The sequence below is a fragment of the Sus scrofa genome, chromosome 1 (assembly GCF_000003025.6).
Source record: "Sus scrofa isolate TJ Tabasco breed Duroc chromosome 1, Sscrofa11.1, whole genome shotgun sequence".
Classification (NCBI taxonomy): Eukaryota; Metazoa; Chordata; class Mammalia; order Artiodactyla; family Suidae; genus Sus; species Sus scrofa.
The window spans coordinates 233,324,773-233,344,615 of NC_010443.5; the positions used below are offsets into that span (position 1 = coordinate 233,324,773).

The window sequence follows — 19,843 nt, forward strand, 5'->3', positions numbered from 1 at the left end:
TTTCTGTGAGTTAATGAAAGCAGCTACTGCAGTCTTGGAGGACTATTTCTATGCAAGAGCACCCCTTTGTATTTTGTGAGGGCTTGCTATTTATTTTTGGTGTGGAAGATTGGATATTTGCTGTCTCTTTCCTCAGTGTGAGTAGGCTGTTATCCCCTTGGTAGGGTCCTGCGTGTTTCCAGGGAGAAGGAGGCAATGGGCAGGGCTAGTAATCAATGCCTTGTTGCTGGGCTCTTGAGAGTAGCAAGGACCTGCCAGAAGGTGGTATAGGCTACTCCTAGTTGCATGGCCCTGGGAAGTGGTAATGAGCCTCAGAAATATTTAGGCAGTGTCTGGAGCATTTGACAGTGGCAGCAGCAGGGTGTGTGAGCTCCCAGGGTATTTAGAGCACCACGGGTGGGTGCCTTACTCTATGGTGCCCTCTAAGATGATTGGGGCTGCAAGTGCCCACTTGTGGTGGTTTGCCCTTGCAACCTGTAGACCATGCAAGAAGAACCCTGTCCTGCTTATACCATGCAGGAGTTGCTGAGCAGGCTGCTCCTAGTTGCAGGTGTCCTCAGAAGTGGCAGTAGTCAGGTATGTGTCGGCACTGCCCAGAGCATTTGGCAGTGGTAGCAGCAGGGTGGGTGTGTTTCCAGGGGAGTGAGAGCAACAACAGGTGGTGATCAGTTGTAATGCCCTCTTCTTTGAGGACCTCTGAGGGCCACTAAGGCTGCAGATGGAGCCTGTTCACAGACCCCTAATGGTGGCAGTCCATGCCCCCCTCTGATTTCTGAGATTTTTGCTGTGGTTTGTCCCTGCCACCTGTAGATCACGCAAGAGGTTCTGCTTGGTGCTTAGTGCCCTGCTGCTCTTAGCCCACACAAGAGGTGCCCAGCCACCCATAGCCTACACAAGAGGCACCTGGTCTCCCATAGCCTTAGCAAGTGGTGTCTTGCCACCACAGCCTGAGCCAGAGGCTCCTCACCCTTTGAATGTCCACATATGTGCGGGGAGAGAGATTCCTATGGTAGTCTGCCCCTCCTCCACTTGTCCTCCCCAACAACAGCACCTTGCTTCTCCTATGGGCCCAAACCGCCTCCCGGGTTTCCTTCACTATGGTGCTCAGCTCCCCAGCCTGTGGCACACCACTCCCAAGCCTCTCAGGCTCTCTCCAGAGACAGCCCTAGTCCACTCCCAGGAACTGACCTCCCAAGCCTGAGTCTCACATCCAGCCCCCACCCAAGTGTCTCATGCTGTGGTGTCTGGGGCAGTGGTGCAGATGATCTGTGCAGCTCTCACTCAGCTTTATCCTCCTCAGTCCAGCTGCTGCAATTTTCTCAGCAACTTTGATGTCTCTCCATCTCGGTTCATCTCCTCATTGGTTAGGTGGCTTCCCAGGGTGTGGGTTCCTTTCCTCTTTAACAGCTCCCTCTTGGGAGTGCTAGTCCCATCCCATTCTCCCTCTCTCTCTCTCTTTTTTCTTTTATTCTACCCAGTTATATAGAGGGTTTCTTGCTCTTTTGGGAGGTTTAAGGTCTTCTGTCAGTGTTCAGGAGATGTTCTGTGTGAATCATTCCACATTAAATTTTTTTTTTGATGTGTTTGTGAGAGAAGATGAGTGCCACATCTTAACTCCTCCACTATCTTGATTCTTCCTTTATATCCCAATTTTAAAAACTATAAGGAAAAACAAATCAGCTTGTAATTTTGAGGTATGAGATAGACGTATTACATTCTTATGTGCTTTTTATTCTCTCCCTCTAAAACTCTGTGTATTGGAAAACTTCATTGCATTATCCATGTCTCTTAACATTTCTTTCATATTTTCCACTTCTTTATCCTTCTCTGTTCTATTATAGATCATTTTAAAAAATCTAATTTCCTGCTTATAATTTTCCTTTTCAATTATGCCTGATTACCTTGTAAGCCTCTATGCTGAGATTTGAGTTTTAATTATTATAAATTTTCATTTTTAGGTATTATATTTGGATCTTTTTCAGGTTTGATTATTCTTTTGTCTTTTGTTTTTTTAATCATATATTACTTACCTTTAGTTTCTTCAAACACAATAAACAAACTTTTCAGTGATCTCTACTTGATAATTCCAATAACTTTAAACTTTGTGAAACTAATTCCTTGGTTTGTTACTTCTGTCAGCTCTCATTCATAGTATCTGCTTTCCTCAAGTATGTCCTTTGTGTGTGTGTGTGTGTGTGTGTGTGTGTGTGTGTGTGTGTGTGTGTAGGGGAAGGTGAGAGATATTGTCTTTGAAACTTGATGGTAAACTTTGAGAACTGCTTTTAAACATCACTTAGCCTGGAAGGATTTGGTTTTGCTTCAGTTAGGTGCCTAAATAAACAAGCAATACAGAATACATTAAAATTAAAATCCAGTTTGAAGATATTCAAAACACCCAGATAGCATCATTTATAACCCCAAACCTGTGCGAGAGCTAGGTATGGTTCCAAATACTCAAGAAATTTTTATTTCTAAAAAAAAAAAATCCTTACTATGATATTTCTCTTTCTTAAAATAATTTTTGTTTTAGTGGAAAAGAGAGGGGTCTCCATTTTAAGAATTCTGGCTCTTTCAGAATTTTGTGAACTCATTTTGTATGGCCCTAATTTTTGACTTCTGCTCCCTATGAAGACATCATAAAGTATGTTAAAATGAAGAATCTTATTTGTACAGAGATTTATATGGAAACTTTATTTTTAATAGCCCCAAACTGCAAACAATCCATATGCTAATCCACAAAAGAATAGATAAATGTAATGGATTTTTTTTTGATGGAACACTATTCAACATTAATTTAAAAAAAAAAAAAACAGCTGATATATAAAACAATGTGGATGAATCTCGAAAAATTGTATTAGGTGAAAAAAGCCACGCCAACTATGTTTGAAATCAGGCAAAGCTAATCTATGGTAATGAAAATCAGAATAATAATTACAAAGACGGAGTTGTGACTCACAAGATATGCAAGAAAACTTTGCCTTTCTTACAAACTTTCAATTGGGATTTCTTGGAGGGGTGTGCATGTGTGTGTATTTGACAAAACTCATCAAATTGTATACTTAAGATCTGCACATTTCAGTTTATATAGATGTTATCTCAGTAAAAACAATGAAGAATATCTGGAAGAGATAACAAACTAAATATTTGACAATTCTGTAGATAAATGAAAGCAAAAACAGATCACTGATGACCTTTTAGAACAGAAAAGGGAAGAAAAATTAGATGGATCAATGAATAAAAATAAATTTTAGTTTATTTAATCTCAATTAAAGATAACAAGTACATGGCATGTATCCTACTATTTTCTTCCCTTTGACACATGGTCAACATCACTAATTGTTTCAACACTTTTTATTTTTGCTTTGAGTCAAATTTTTTTCAAAAAAAACATTTCTAGGAAGCCATTGCCAGTTCACAAACAAGATGGAAATTATTTACCACTAACACTTTAAACAGCAATAAGTAACTCATGTATTGCTCTTGCTTCACATTGAATGAACCTATTCTTAAATGCTGTTAGTATTTATCTAAATACTAAAATTTATCTGTAACTATAAATTTATATTCAACTATAATGGAAAAATAAAAATCATAATATAAAAAATAAAATAAAAATAAGGTAAAATAATTCTGATTACATCCTTCTACCTCTGTTACCACCATCCTATCCCAGCCACCAGCAACTCTGAACTGGACTGTCACTTCTTAGTTGCTCTTGTTTCTACCTGGTTCTGTTCTGCCTTTCTATAAAAGAGCATAAAGTCTTTGGTTTTTTTTTTTAATATGTCAGGTAGATGATCCCCCACATTATTTAGAGTAAAGGTAAGTTCTTATCATGGCCCAGTTCCTTTAATAGATCTAGTTCCAACTAACTGCTTTGCTTTTCTGATACTAGGCTCTGCCTTGATCTCACCCCTGGAACCAGGCTGTACCCTCTGTCATTCTGTTCCTCAAGGGAAGGTTTCTTGGCTCTCATCACAGAAGGAATTCAGAAACAAGATGGAAATTGAGAAAGAAAAGTGGAGATTTATTTAAGTGATACATGTACCTCTTAAAGAGAGATGGGCAAAGAGGCAAGAAGCTGCCCTGCTTTCACACACTAGTTATAAGGGGCATTCAATTGCATAGGCAGAATGTTCACTATGATGGAACATTTAGGGGTTCCACTGTGATGGGGTTTAGGGGTTCTGTTTCCTAATTTTCATTCTCAGCTCCCCCTTCCCAAAGCGAGGAGGGATTTTTGTCCTGATTTAGCTTTGATCGAAAGTATCATAACATTGATGCATGATGAGTACTTCTTATCTTCATGGCTAATTTTATTATAATTTTATTGTAATGAGGGCATAATGATCAACAGATTACATTCTGGCCACTTAGCAGCCAAAAATGTGTGGTTTCCTTTCAGTGTGGAGATTCCTACCTTTCTTTGCTTGCCCACAGACCCCACTGTTTGCATGATATGTGGTTTCCTGCTATCTGGTCCCATTCCCCCCTTTCTCTGTTCATACCTAGCTATCCACCTGCTGTAACAATTACAACACAGCATGAAAGCCTCTGGTCCACTGTCTTAGTACTGGTCATCTCTTCAGCTGAAAATACTTTCCAAATTACCTTCATGCATGTCACCTCACTTTATTCAAATATCTACTCAGATGTCACCTCACCAGAGAAGCATTTCCAGATCATCTGTCTAAAACATTACACAGTCCTCCATCCTCTACATACATTATTTTCTTTTACCGCTTGACTTTTTTAATGCATATCATCATATACACATACATACAATTTTATTTTCTGTCTCCCTCTGCTTGAAAGTAAAACGTATGCACATGGAGAGTTTAGTTCATTCACTGCCCTATCTCCATACTCTGTAATGCAGTAGTTATTGACATATATCTTCAGAACATGGAACACAGTAGGAACTTCATGACTATTAGTTTAGTGAATATACTCAAGTAATTAGTAATTTATATTTGGGAGTAAAAAATGTTAACATCACTCTTTCTGAGGACAAGAAAGAGAAAAAAGTACTGTGAAAGACTGTTCTCCCCTGCCGTACTAAGCTAGAGACATTGTTTTTGAAATGAAAGATATGGATTGTACTGATCCACAAGAAGGACAAATTATTCATTGCTCTGTTCTTTCTTTTCCATTCTTTTTATATCTGTGCTTCTCTTTTAATAACTTAGATTGACCTGAATTCAAATTCACTGATATTTCAATCTGCTGGGTCAACCTACTGTTAAGTAATTTCCAATTTTTTTTAAATTTTTGTCTTTTTAGAGCTGCACCCATGACATATAGAGGTTCCCAGGCTAAGGGTCAAATTGGAGCTTCAGCTGCTGGCCTACATCACAACCACAGCAACGCCAGGTCCAAGCTGTGTCTGCAACCTACACCACAGCTCATGACAATGCCGGGTCCTTAACCCACTGAGAGAGGCCAGAGATTGAACTTGTGTCCTAATGGATGCTAGTCAGATTTGTTTCCACTGAGCCACAATGGAAACTCCAAAATTATTAGTTTCAAACATTTTATTTTTGGGTTCTACAATCTCCAGTTGATGTTCCATTTAGAGTTTCTACTTCTTCGTTAAACTATTTTTTCAGTTGTTGTATTTATTACTATCTCTATTTTCTTTAACATATTTATAACCACTTAAATTCCTTTTCTGCTAATTCCAGCATCTGAGGCTATGTGTCTTCTTCTGTTTCTTATTTTTGCTCTTGACTTTGGTTAATATTTTCCTTTTACTTCACGTGTCTTTCAATTTGTGGATATATATTATATATTTTTAAAAGGCAAAGAAATATTTTCCCCCAGAGAGAACATATTGTTTTCTGTTGCAGCTAGGGTGAGATTTTTTAATATATATTGACTTATTCAGGATATGTCCTGCGCCAGCAGTGGATTGCAATTTCACTTTCTTTTAATTCACATCTAGTTTGAAATGTTTTCAAAATGAGATCCATAAGATATGTATTATAGGCATGTCATTCTAGCAAGACTTTGGGATCATAGTACAAGACTATGAAGATCCCTGTCTTTTTTCAGTCTAGCCCTTAACCTCCTATAATGCCACATTCTCAGTAAATCTATACTGGGTGAATGAGGTCTTATAGTTGAAAAACAAAAACAAAAACAAACAAACAAACAAACAAACAAAAAAAAACTAGCGCTGCCAGATTCTAGGCAATCATACCACCCACATAGCTATTAAAAATTTCATTGTGGGGAGTTCCCGTCGTGGCGCAGTGGTTAACGAATCCAACTAGGAACCATGAGGTTGCGGGTTCGGTCCCTGCCATGAGGTTGCGGGTTCGGTCCCTGCCCTTGCTCAGTGGGTTAACGATCCGGCATTGCCGTGAGCTGTGGTGTAGGTTGCAGACGTGGCTCGGATCCCGTGTTGCTGTGGGATATTGCCTACACCGCGTTGCTGGTGTAGGCCGGTGGCTATGGCTCCAATTCGACCCCTAGCCTGGGAACCTCCATATGCCACAGGGGCGGCCCAAGAAATAGCAAAAAAGAAAAAAAAAAATTTCATTGTGGAATTCCTGTCATGGTGCAGCAGAAACGAATCTGACTAGCATCCGTGAGGATGCAGGTTTGATCCCTGTCCTCGCTTAGTGGGTTAAGGACCTGGCGTTACCATGAGCTGTGGTGTAGGTCACAGATGTGGCTTGGATCCTGCATTGCTGTGGTTTTGGTGTAGGCCAGTGGATATAGCTCCAATTTGACCCTAGCCTGGGAACTTCCGTATGCCATAGGTATGGCCCTAAAAAGACATTAAAAAAAAAGAAAAGAAAACTTGATTAGATTCTGTTTATTCCATCAGAGTCCCTCTGCCTTTGGTACATTTGATTTCCGACCTTCATGCCTATATTCATCAAATATACCCCGAACAAAAAGAGCTATCAACCTTCATTTATTTATTTGAGATCTCATTTTTCTCTGGAACTCAGTTTTAAATTGTGCCTGCAACTATTAAATGTCTTTGGAAAACATATCTCTGTGTATGTGTATGTGTATGATAGACTATTTCATTTTTTCTTTTTATGTAGGAATCAATGATTTTTAATAAATATTTGATTTCTAACAGAGGTTAAACTCAGATAAATTATTGGAAATCAGTATAGGTCTGAGAAATTAGAGATATTATATTTACTTAAATAGATATTTCTCTCTTTCTTAACTAATGTTTAGGTAAGAACATTGCTAGAAAGGAAGATGATAAGTAATGTTTAGGAATCAAATCATCAAGAGTTACAGGCCGTGCTTTCAAGTCTTTCCCATAATGTTTAAAATAAGCATGCTTGAGGCGTTCCCATCATGGCTCAGTGGGTTAAGATCCCAGCATAGTGCCTGTGAGGATGTGGGTTTGATCCTTGATTTGCTCAGTGAGTTAAGGATCTGGTATTGCCATAAGCTGCAGCCTAAGTCACAGATGTGGCTTGGATTTGGTGTTGCTGTGGCTGTGGCATAGGCCTCAGCTGCAGCTCCAATTTGACCCCTAGGCTGATCATATGCTATGGGTGCAGCCCTAGAAAGAAAAAATAATAATAATTATGCTTAAAATCAATTTTTTTTTGGTCTTTTTGCCTTTTCTTGAGCCGCTTCTGTGGCATATGGAGGTTCCCAGGCTAGGGGTCTAATCAGATCTGTAGCCACCAGCCTACACCAGAGCCACAGCAATGTGGGATCCGAGTCATGTCTGTGACCCACACCACAGCTCATGGCAACGCCGGATCGTTAACCCACTTAGCAAGGCCAGGAATTGAACCCGCAACCTCATGGTTCCTAGTTGGATTTGTTAACCACTGCACCACGAAGGGACCTCCCACTAAAATCAACGTTTTTGAGAATTAGAAATTTCATCTGTGAAAGAAAGACATCGTAAAATTGAGCAGCCTAAGAATAGACTAGTAAAAAGAGAATGAGTAGATAAGGACCATGAGAATTTTCTATGCTATAGAAGTAATACTGCCAAAAGATTTTAAATAAAATTATAAATAATTGTCTTGAGATTTTCTTTTCTTTTTTTTTTTTTGTCTTTTGTTGTTGCTATTTCTTGGGCCATTCCCGTGGCATATGGAGGTTCCCAGGCTAGGGGTCGAATCGGAGCTGTAGCCACCGGCCTACACCAGAGCCACAGCAACACGGGATCTGAGCCACGTCTGCAACCTACACCACAGCTCACGGCAATGCCGGATCGTTAACCCACTGAGCAAGGGCAGGGACCGAACCCACAACCTCATGGTTCCTAGTCGGATTCGTTAACCACTGCGCCACGACGGGAACTCCGAGATTTTCTTAATGAAAACTTCAAAGGGATGATATTTGACTTCTGCCACTAAATAAAAATATGACATTAGGGAACCTTGTTTTTATAGACTTCACTATCTCCATATTAAAATGCCATGGTCTTCAGTATCCCTTCCCATCCTAACTTTCTATGACACCTTTCTGATGCCTACTAGGATGTCCACATAGACTTTAAGAGTTAGTAAAGTATTGTAGTTATGAATTTAAGCTCTGGAATAAAACAAATTTGAGATTTGAATCTCAGTCTCTCCACTATGATCTTGAGCAAGTTACGTAGACCTTTTGAGCCCCAATTTTCTTATCTGTAAATGGGAGTAAAAGCACTCACTTCAAAGTGTTCTTACAGAAATTAGATGATGAGGACTTGGTACATATGAATAAATATTATATTTTCTCACATCTAAGGCACCATTAACTTAACATTTGGGAAGGTAAAATAGAAATATTTTCATTTAAAACATGTGAATTATTGTAAGTTGTTTCCCAATCCAGGAATCTAAATTGAGGAAAAATAATATTTCATTAAAGACATTATTATCACATATTTTTTCATTTTCAGCTGTAATATGTTGTTAGTGAACAATGATTGGATTTTGGATAGTGGGCAAAAGAAAGCACTGTTGTTTCAAATAAGCAATTAGTATTTACAGATACAACTGTAAATGGAACTCTACCACATCTTGAACCAGTGGAAAGAAGAAAGCAGTGTTACACACTATAAACCCAAATTCAGTCACAAAAAGTTGAAGGTTAACTTCGTTTTACAAACTCTGCCTAAATTATGCTTGTAAGCCAATTCCAAAGTATGTTTAAGAGAGTAGACAGGATAAACCACTTAGTAGTTATTAGAGTTATTTGGCTGCTAACGTATTTTTTTTTTTTTTTTTTGCATGTGTAACAAGCTATTTCTCAGTAGCGACTTGGGGCAAAGCAATAAAACTAAGACAAAAGAACAAAGGTGAGAAAATCATGGGTCCAATCTGAAGAATAACCATAAAATTGCTGAACAGAAAAATCAGGTTACTTTCCTAAAAATTCCATTGTTTGAGCTGTTCTATTGTTAATTTTTTTAAAGATTGATATATAAACTAGAAAGAAAATCTATCAAACATCTGATGAATTGTTCACTTTCATTTCTAATGTCTTGAATTCAATTTTTACTGAAAATATAATGTAGTCTGTATTAGTGGCGGAACAAACCAGTGGAGGTACAAACCCTATTGTCTGTCTGTATGTCTGTCTGTCTGTCTGTCTATCTATCTATCTATCTATCTTAGCCTTTCAACTATACCTTTACCAAAAGTCTAATCTGAAAAAACATATTTAGCTAATATTTTCCATATCATATTTAGTATGAAGGATAGTGATTTTGAAAAATCCAAAAAGAATAAGCCAAGAAAACTGAAATGGCATTGACCAAAGGAAACATGGCTGGACAGAAGGAAAACTATTTTATTGTTCCCCCTGCTGAATTGGTCAAAACCAAATGACTGAAGTTTTAAAATCAGGAATGTGGAACTTTTGAAGAGAGATTTTAAAAGAAAATATATGGAAAAACCTACTGAATGGTTTTAAACTACTCAAGTTCTAAGAACCTATTCTATTCTAGTGACATTGAATCAAGGCCAGAAAACTCAATTATCTCCTTTAATTTTATGGTTCATGGTAGAGAAGAACAATGCTTTATCTAGTGTGCCCTAGTCTTCAAAAAACAAAACAAAAGAAAAGTTTCTGCTAGGTAAACAACTTAGCTTTTTGTGTCGAAATGATTTAGTCTAATAAAACGTCTAATCTATTCCCATGCCAACCCAAAGTACGACCTGCATACAAGACCATTGAGTATAGAGGAAAGGACTAGATTAACTCTGTGTTGTGGTTAGGTATTATGCTTAGGAGTAATGGATGGAAAATTCTTTATTAAATAATCTTAAGGAAGAGCTGGGCCATCTCTGTGGCCCTTTTTGGGTCAAAAGGCGATAAAAAGCTTGAGGAGAAGACAGAGTTTAATGAAATGAAAACATCCTCTGAAAACATCCTTTACAAGGGGCTTTCTGTAACACAGGAACCAATTTAATGAGGCACTGGAAAGAAATCCTGAAATTACAAATACAATTTATTATTTTCTAATAAAAAGTAAGAGATAAATTGCTCATTTTACCATAATTTTACCATTAAGAGTCTCTTGAGAAAGTGAACAAGAAGTTATATATTTCTGATAACGGAGCTCTTTATTTACCCATACATTTCAGGGCTATGATTGCAGCATCAGTAACTGGCTTGAGAAGAGATTGTGCTGAAGCAGATAATACAGCTCATTGAACTATGTGATCCGGGAAGTACACACACCTGGTAAAGCTCTTTCTGGGATTACAGACCTGACATTTTGGGCTCACTAGTTAAGAAGAGACTTTTGAAAAAAGCAAACAAAAGTTAAAACAACAAAGCAAAATTAATTTTCCCTTAAACTATGAAACCACTTTGCAAATTCTGGTGTTTCGTCTCTGCTTAGAACACCTACAAAAGCATTTTATACAAATATCTTAAGCTCATAATATCAAAATTAGAATAGCAAGTATAGCACTAGGTGCTATATTCTAGTACTGAGTTTATAACCATTGTTGATTGATAAATAATAATTCCCTTTATACTGTTCAAGTATAGCTAATGAAAATACCCAAAGTCTAGAATAGTGTTTTTACTAATGATTATGTTTGCAATACAACCTGACACTTGATCATCACAAAACACATAACTATATTATATTTAAAAATATGAAACACTAAACATTACAATAGTTCTTATATTTTATAAATCTGAAATTTTTAAATTACCAACAAAGCTAATAATAATGTACTAGCAATCATTTTTCCTGTGATTTGTTAAAAGCATAATAAACAATACAAGAACACAAGTATAATTTACCAGAGTCTTTCACTTAAAACTTTTGCTTATTATGCTAGTGGACTTTTGTATTATCAAATATACCTAATTAGACATTTGTAAATATAGATTGGTAGGAGACAAGAATAAGAAAGAATAAAACAAGCAAAGCACACAACAGAATGGTCTTTATATTCTACATATACTCTATAGAGAATCTCAATAACCTTTCTACTAATGAGTAGAATGTATCTGATGAAATTCCCCTTTGGACATTTTTCTGATATTAAATTTTGAAATGACATATATTGCAAACAAAGGTAGAAGCAATTTTATCCTATTAACAGCTTGAAATTTCACACCATGAGAATGGAAAGAGAAAGTAAAATGAGGTTAAAGAGAAAGCTAATTAGAATTTAGAGGTTTGCTGGGTTAATGTCTAGACTTAGGAGACCCAGGTTTGACAATTTGCATATCTTGTAGCTTAGCCTTAAGACTGGCCTGCACTTAAGCATTATGAATAAATCTGTCTCCCAGTGTGCTAGAGGCCCACATTGCAATGTCACAACATTGCACAAGGAAAAAAATAAAGACAAAAATGCCAAACTTTTATAAATCCTATGTGCTCAGATCGTACTTGAAAATAAAGGAAGAAACTATAAAAAAGGAGAAAATACTTAGAAGAAACAACAACCCATCCAACAGCCTCTTACATGGAACTTGTTTACCTCGTAACAGAACAACCCATAAATATTCTCCACTGTACTTGTTGAATTGTTTTCATGTGTGATATGAAATTTCACACCAATTATAAATTGATTTAGATTGAGATTTCTCTGTTAGGATGGAAATTCCCTTGGTATAAACAATTAGATGGTCTTTTAAAATATTTAAAATTAGATCACTTTAAAAAATAAAGGACAGAGAAATCAAGAATCTGATGGAAGAGTGAAAAAGCCATCCCTTCTGGAGGTTGAAGAGCTTTGTTGGGTAGAGCAAGTTGAAGGAACAGAAAGAGGAAAGGGACTCAGTAAGCCATGTGATGAACCTCACTATTAAATGACTTGGAAGGAACTGGAAGATTGAGAAGGACCGGTTGATGTAGGAGAGAGATCATATGACAATTATAAAATAATGCCTACCAACAACCCTGTATATCAATGTGGCATGTGTGTCATTTATTGACATGCTATTTTAATTAGGAGGTTCACTTGTATGTGACAAAAGTTTAGCTCAAACCATCATAGACAATCAGTGGGGCCATGGGACCCAGGTTGCAGGCCACAGGCCAAAGGTTGCCTTCGCCATCAAAGCTCCAGAGATGCCATTGGATGAAAAGGAAAGTCGAGGAGGAAGAACCAAAGAACTAACACAAAATTCACAAGAAGCCACTGAGAGAGTGATGCTGAATGTAACCATGTGTGTACATATGTGGCTTGGGAAAAGGCTGGAGGAGGGTGGAGCCAAGATAGAAAAGGGATCAAACTAATCAAGAATATTTGAGATTTTATCGGGAAAAATTTTAATGTCATATTAGATAAAATATTATTTGAAGAATTTGGCAGATGTAGCATGTTTAAAGAGGGGAAAACTTAACTTGCAAGGATACAGATCTTCCAGATTAATCTACAAATTCAATGCCATACAAAATAAATGCAGTTGAGATATTTGGGGTATTCCACAAAAAAATTCTAAAATTGAGATAAATAGGTATAGGTCATAGTGGCCAAATCTGTGTTGATAAATACAGTTAAAAGGGGGTGACTATGACTATCTACACCAGATATTAAAGTGTCCAATGAAAATAAAATAACAAGGGTATGAGCAAAAATTTGAAGAGAGTATGGACTAGCAAAGGAAGACATAGACTGATGAATGAAAATAATTTGGCTATAGACCCGTATGTATAAAAGAACTTGATATATGGTAAGAGAGGCAACACTAAGTAATGGGGGAAGCAAATCTAGTTATGGCCTCAGCATAACTGGCTCATTTGGGCCCCTAATGGATGCTATATGTTCAAAGATATATTTAAGGAAGATTAATGATCTATTGTGAATGACAAAACAAAAAGCTAATAAATACATGTTAAATAGCTTTATAAACTTGGGATGAGAAGACTTCTTAAACAAGACCCCACAAACTGCCATTCATTAATCAAAACATTGATAGATTTGATCTAAGAAAAATTCATAATGTTTGAAAGACAAAATTAATAGATGAGACATTATAAGAAAATATAATGTCTATAATTGACAAATAAATACCATATGGTGTATTTTAAAAAAAAAACTCTTGTAAATAAAACGAGAGAGTTTGGAAATCAAATAGAAAAATGTACAAAGAATTTGAATAGGCAAATCAAAGAAAAGGGGGCCAAAATGTCTAAGAAGTATTTGAAGAGGTAGTTAAACCAATAATTAGATAAATTCAGACCAAAATAATAATATGGTAGTATATGCACATAGGAATAGTAACAGTTTGTGGAGTAGATAATACAGAGCATTGGCCAGAATGTGGGAAGAATACCTATTCACTTTTATAAGAGTGTAAATTGGTTAAACCATTTAAAAAAGCAAGCTGGCCATATTTGGCTAAATGTAGAATTGGTATGGTTGCTGACCAAAAAAGCACTATTGGATATATAGCTCAAAAAATATTTACAGAGTTCCAAAAGAGGCCATGTAGTTTGTTTACTATAGAACAATTGTTTTTTGCCCCCACCTCACTGTTTCCACGAACACAGTCTATGAGTTGAAGCAGATTTGTTGGTAACTCTGCAACAGTTGAATCAACTAGATGTTTATATAGTATCTTTGGCAGACCTAGAGGGCACTGTACTGAATATAAAAGAAATAAATAAAACAGAATTTATAGCAAAATACTATTAATGCAACTTAAACACACATGTACACACAAAAAAACATTCTACAAGGATGCATGCATAAATAGACACAGGGCAATGGAAGGGGGAAGCAAGTAGAGACGAGCATAAAAGGAAAGAATTTATATACAATAGAGGATACTTGTATAGGAGGAGGATGATAATGGTCTCTGAATTGGGGAGTATTTTAACCCAGTCCTTTAAATTAGAAGGACGAGGAGGGGAAGGATTCAGCATCCTCTGACCTGATCTTGTGACTCAAACACATAACCAGGGCACATTCTCTGTTTCTCATGGATGACTTTTTGGTGTAGGCTTCTTTCCTGGCAGATTTCTCTTCCTATGATTGCACGCTGCCTATCAGGGGCTCTTAGCTGCAGATTTCTCCTTTATATTCAACAAGGAAAAACATTTTTCATTCTTGAACCATCAAAGAAGCTCCCACTCTTCTGTGTAATTGGACAGGTCATGTGTGAACCTTTGCTCTTCCTTAAGAGTCTAGTGTCCAGCTTTGCACCCCATGCACAATGAGCTTGTTCTCTTCCAAGTTCCTTGTTGTAAAGGCCTAAATCTGTTTCATTTCCCCAGGGAATGGTTCCATTTCAGCTCTCCTCCATTGCTCCAACTTTGACATTACTCTTACTTCTCTGGAACATGTGTATGTCAGTTTTGAGGTTCCTGATTTGCTTTGTTTTGTTTATGTTAATATTGCATGCAGAATTTATCTGTGTGGGAGTATTGTTTTTCCTGTATAAACGCAGACCACCTTTTGAAGAGAAGTCTATCCAGGGTTCTCAAGTCAGCTTACAAAAGCTTTTGAAACATAGATTCTTAAAGAATCGGAAGCTACCTGCATATTTAAATAACTTCACAATATAGTCTAATAACTTGTGAAATATTTCTACCAATAAAGAAAAAAAATGGTAATATTTAAAGAAACATGGCTTTTAAAACCAATTTAAAAATAGTTATAAAATAATTATAAAATATTTTTGAATTACTATGTAGCAAAAGAATTCAACTTTCAAGGAAAATTGGCTCACAAGAGCGTGCAAAAATTTGTGAAAAAAAGTGTGCCTAGGTGTGTGATCTCTCTATGCTTGACGGTATTATATACCTCTTTTGAGTGATTCTTGAGCCAAACCTGTAAAAATCACTCAAAGAACATGTATTGCTAATATGGCCAATATATTTCTTGCCAAGTATTAAGCTTTACCTTTGGAAGAAATTAATCTGTATTTGTAGCTTCTTTCTCTATGCTTTAAGTTGCTTCCAAATGTGATTGTTAACCTCCAAAGGGCATTTGATGAAATCTAGAATTAATATCTGCATTTTGTAGATGATAGGGCTTAAGTGACTTGGCCAAAGCAAATAGTCAAGTCAACTGATGACCATCTGTGAGTACAATAAGCACTTAAAAAGAAAAAAAACGAAAACACCTGGGTTATCCTCGTCCTGCTGCCTACATCACTGTAATTCATAAACAAGAAACACTGAGACCAGATGAAATTGGAAATGCTAGCACTCATTTATGAATGTTGGAATCACTCCTCAAAATCAAGCTTAATGGAAGAGGTAATCAGCATCTCTGTAGACAGGAAAGGATATTTAATTCCTAAGCTAGTATCCTAGAATGCTAGAGACTTTCAGATTTAAGGATGAATGTAACTCAAAACATCATTTCCTTACTATATTAAGCAATGAGACTCATTACTTGGTAACCTCTGGGTTGTTTCATAAGGTTGATGAATAATATTCCTTTGGTTTAAATCTTTTACTGAGAACAATACAAAATTCACATACAACACCATGCACAGCTGTTTTAAGGAAAGTGCTTAAGAGGTCTTTCAAATAATATATCAGCTTATGTATTTCACTAGGTTTTTTAAAAATAATTATTATATCACTCACTTGTAGGCCCTAAAATCTCTTGTTGCTTTACCCTCAATTGCATTTTAACATTTCTCTTTGAATTCGTTCTTCTTGTTAGAGAGGATGTTGGTTTTTAATAAAATTCAACAGAGCACTTGAAATTATTAAATGACTAATGTATAAATTTCTTTGAAACTTACCATCCTTCCAGAGAAATTAGAAACAAAAGGATTCATAATGGCATCAGAAAAATTACAAAGAGAAGGGCTATATTTGTCTGCTGTTAATAAGCTACTGAAATATTTACTAACTACTAGTAGGCAAACAATCCAAAGAGTTAATGCATGTTTCAAGGATATTAATTTGTTCTCAAAAAAAGTTTCATTCTGGAAAAAATCTGGCACAATTTATCCCATTTTCCATTTGTTCATAATGTGTAAAATCATTGAAAAACGTGTGAAAGCATGATTATTATCTGAATTTGTTCCCCACAGAGTGGTGGTGCTCTAACATTAAAACATCATTGGTCCTCATATCTACTTTCAGATAAGAGCAAACATTACAATACTAATTCAAATGGTCAATCTCAAAGACAGTTTTTACTTCATATACACCAAGCAAATTGAAAGTGGGACTTTGTTACATTTTTGTAAGTGTAATGGAAACAAAAATTGTAAATGATGTTATCCTGAAGACCGAGTAGTCCCACTAATCACCATTATTTGATCTTACATAGTTTTATAGCGTAATAAAAGACCTAGAACAGGAGCATAAAATCTGGGATCCATGAGGGGCTTCAAGGAGTATTAATAAATTTCTGAACAGTATGGAAAATTATTATATCTTTAAAGAAAAATATCCAAAGCTTTCACTGGAGTCTCTAGGGTGTACACAACTAGGAAAAGTCAAGAACCATTATTTTAGAAAAGAATTGCAATTAATTTCCTAAATGAAAACCAAGGGGTGTCAAGTTTTGTTAATTTATTTTCTTTGACTAAAGCACATATTCCCATTGATCCATTCTCAGGTGCCTCAATTTTTCATTTCCAGTTTATTCTAAAGCTTCAATTTCTTTGCTGTTCTAGCCTTACTACTGCTGTTTTTCTTCATAGGAACTCCAGCCTAAGTGATTGCTACCTTTACCAGTTTAGTGACACTCTAGCTGGAGATATTGTGGAACATTATTGAGAAACAAAAGCAGAATTTGGCAGGCTTTTGTTTCATTTTGTTGTTTGTTTCTTTCTCTTTTTTTTTTTTTTTTGTCTTTTTAGGGCCACATCTGCGGCATACAGAGGTTCCCAGGCGAGGGGTCTAATAGGAACTGTAGCTGCTGGCCTACGCCACAGCAATGCCAGATCCAAGCCACCGTCTGCGACCAATTCCAGATCCTTAACCCAGTAAGCGAGGCTAGGGATCAAACCAGCAACCTCATGGTTCCTAGTCAGATTCATTTCCTCTGTGCCATGATAGGAACTCCCTTGTTCTGTTTCTTAAGCGGCATAAATGTGTATTTACAATTAAAGACAGTGTTTTCAGTCTGTCTTCAACCATAAGCTAAGACTTGTCAGGAGTGATGTGTTCCTTGTTTTTTAAAATAATTTTTAACTATTTCTAGATTTACAGGCAAGTTGTGATGATGGTACAAAGATTTCTCATATACCTGAACCCAGTTTTTCCTATAATTAACATGTTACAGTAGTATACCATGGACCTATATGTATTGTAGTGTATTTGCCACAATAAAGCAATATTGACACTTTGTTATTAACTAAAACAAATACTTTATTCAGATATCCTTAGTTTTTATCTAATTGTCCTTTTCTGTTTCAGAATTCCATCCACGATGCTGCATTACAGTTAATCATCGTGTTTCCTCAGTCTCCTCTGTGCTGTGAGTTTCTCAGACTTTTTATATTTTTAATAACCTTGACAGCTTTAAAGATTACTGGTCAAACATTTTGTGGAATATCCCTCAGATGATGCCTGTCTGGTGCTTTCCTCATGACTAGACTGAGATAAAGGGTTTGGGAGAAGAAAACCTTAGAAATAAGATGCCAATATCTTTACATCATATGAAGGCTACATACTATCAAAATTGACTTATTGTTGATGTTAATAACTATCACTTGTCTGAATTAGTGTTTGTAGGTTTCTCCACTACAAAGTCACTCTTTTCTACCCCCTTTCCTCATTGTACCCTTTGGAAGGAAATCACAATGCCAACACTACAGGAGTAGGAAGCTACACTTATGCTCCATCTCCATCTACACAGATTATTTGGACTTTTTCTGCCTGTCTTTTCCCATTATATACAAATATGTACAGAGAGAATGAGAGAGACTCATGAATATTTTGTACTTTGGATTATAATCTAGTACAGTATTTTTGGATCAAATTGTCCTGTTTTTGACCACTGGTAAACTGTTATAGTTGATCAGTTGATACTCTGGTGTCCCTTTGACTGAGCTCTTCATTGTTGGGGACTTGGGGAGCACTTCCTTACTTCCTAACAATGTATAATGTTCCAGACTCATGTTCATTCTGTTCTTTCATTTCTTTCTTCTGTGGTTCTCTTCCTTTTTAAATGTAGATATGAGTTTCTAATATATTTCTAATCATTTTCATTCCCCATAAAGAACTCCTTTGGTTCTTACAGGTCAGGTGTGCTGGTAATGAATTCCTTCAGTTTTTGTCTGTCTGATAAAGTCTTCATTTATCCTTCTCTTTTGAAGGATATCCTCACTGAATATTGAATTTCAGTTTGGTGCTTTTTTTTTGTTTTTTGCAACATCTTAAGTATTTTGCTCCAATTTAATCTTGCTTTTGTAGTTTCTTAAGAGAAGTCTGCTGTAATTCTTTGTTTCTCTGCAGAAAGGTTTTGCTTTTATTTTTTGATTTATTTCAGGATTTTCTTGGTCTTTGGTTTCACTCAATTTGAATATGATATGCCTAGGTGCAGTCTTTTGATATTTTTATACGTATTTATCCTACTTAGTGCTCTCCAAAATGTACTGAGGTTTAGTATTATTAGTTCTGGAATGTTCTCTCTTTATTCTCCCACTCACACACCAGTTATGAATATTACAAGTATTTTGAAATTGCCCCATAGATATTGGGTATTCTATTCTGTTTAATTTCATTTTCTGTGTGTAATTTCTTTTATTTTTTTTCACTGTACCCGTGGCATGTGAAAGTTCCCAGGGCCAAGGATCAAACCTTAGCCACAGCAGTAACCAGAGCCACAGCAGCGACAATGCCAAATCTCCATCTACTGGGCTTCTGTGCATTTTAGCTTAGGAAATTTCTACTATCCCCTCTTAAGGCTTGTTCATCTGTGTCCAATCTATTGATAAGACCATCAAAACTATTCTTAATTTCTGTTTCTGGGTTTTTCTTTATTTCTAGCATTTCCTTTTGATTCTTTTCTAGAGATTCCATCTCTCTGCTTATATTACCCATCTCTTCTTACATATTTCTTATATTTTTTTCTTTAGATCCCTTAACATCTCAATCATAGTATTTTAAATTTTCTATCTGATCACTTCAACACTGATAAATATCTGAGATTTGTTTAATGTTTACTCTTTAGGTTATACATCTTGCCTTTGTTCATGCTACATAATGTTTTTTTATGGAAAGTTGTGTGTGATGCCTCAGATAATAGGAATTGAGGTAAATAAATTTTTAGTATAAAGCTTTATGTTAATATAGCCAGGATTTGAGCTGTGTTTAATGTTTGATGTAGCTGCCAGATGCTTCAAATTCTGTTGCTGTCCCTTATTAACTTTGAGCTTCCCTAAGTTTTCCCTGTAAGAGAAAGTCTGCAGCATACAGCTCTTTTAGCTGAAATCTACTGTCATTATGCCAGAGACCTATTGGTGTTTT

General features: G+C 36.2%; 1 long non-coding RNA gene across 1 annotated transcript in view; it reads left to right on the forward strand.

Annotated features, from left to right (window-relative positions):
* Nucleotides 1-19,843, forward strand: part of LOC102163669 — a 589,637-nt gene that overhangs the window by 360,927 nt on the left and 208,867 nt on the right. The window contains exon 5 of the long non-coding RNA XR_002336498.1: nucleotides 17,789-17,849. This is a non-coding gene — a long non-coding RNA (uncharacterized LOC102163669). The remainder of the gene's footprint in view (nucleotides 1-17,788; nucleotides 17,850-19,843) is intronic.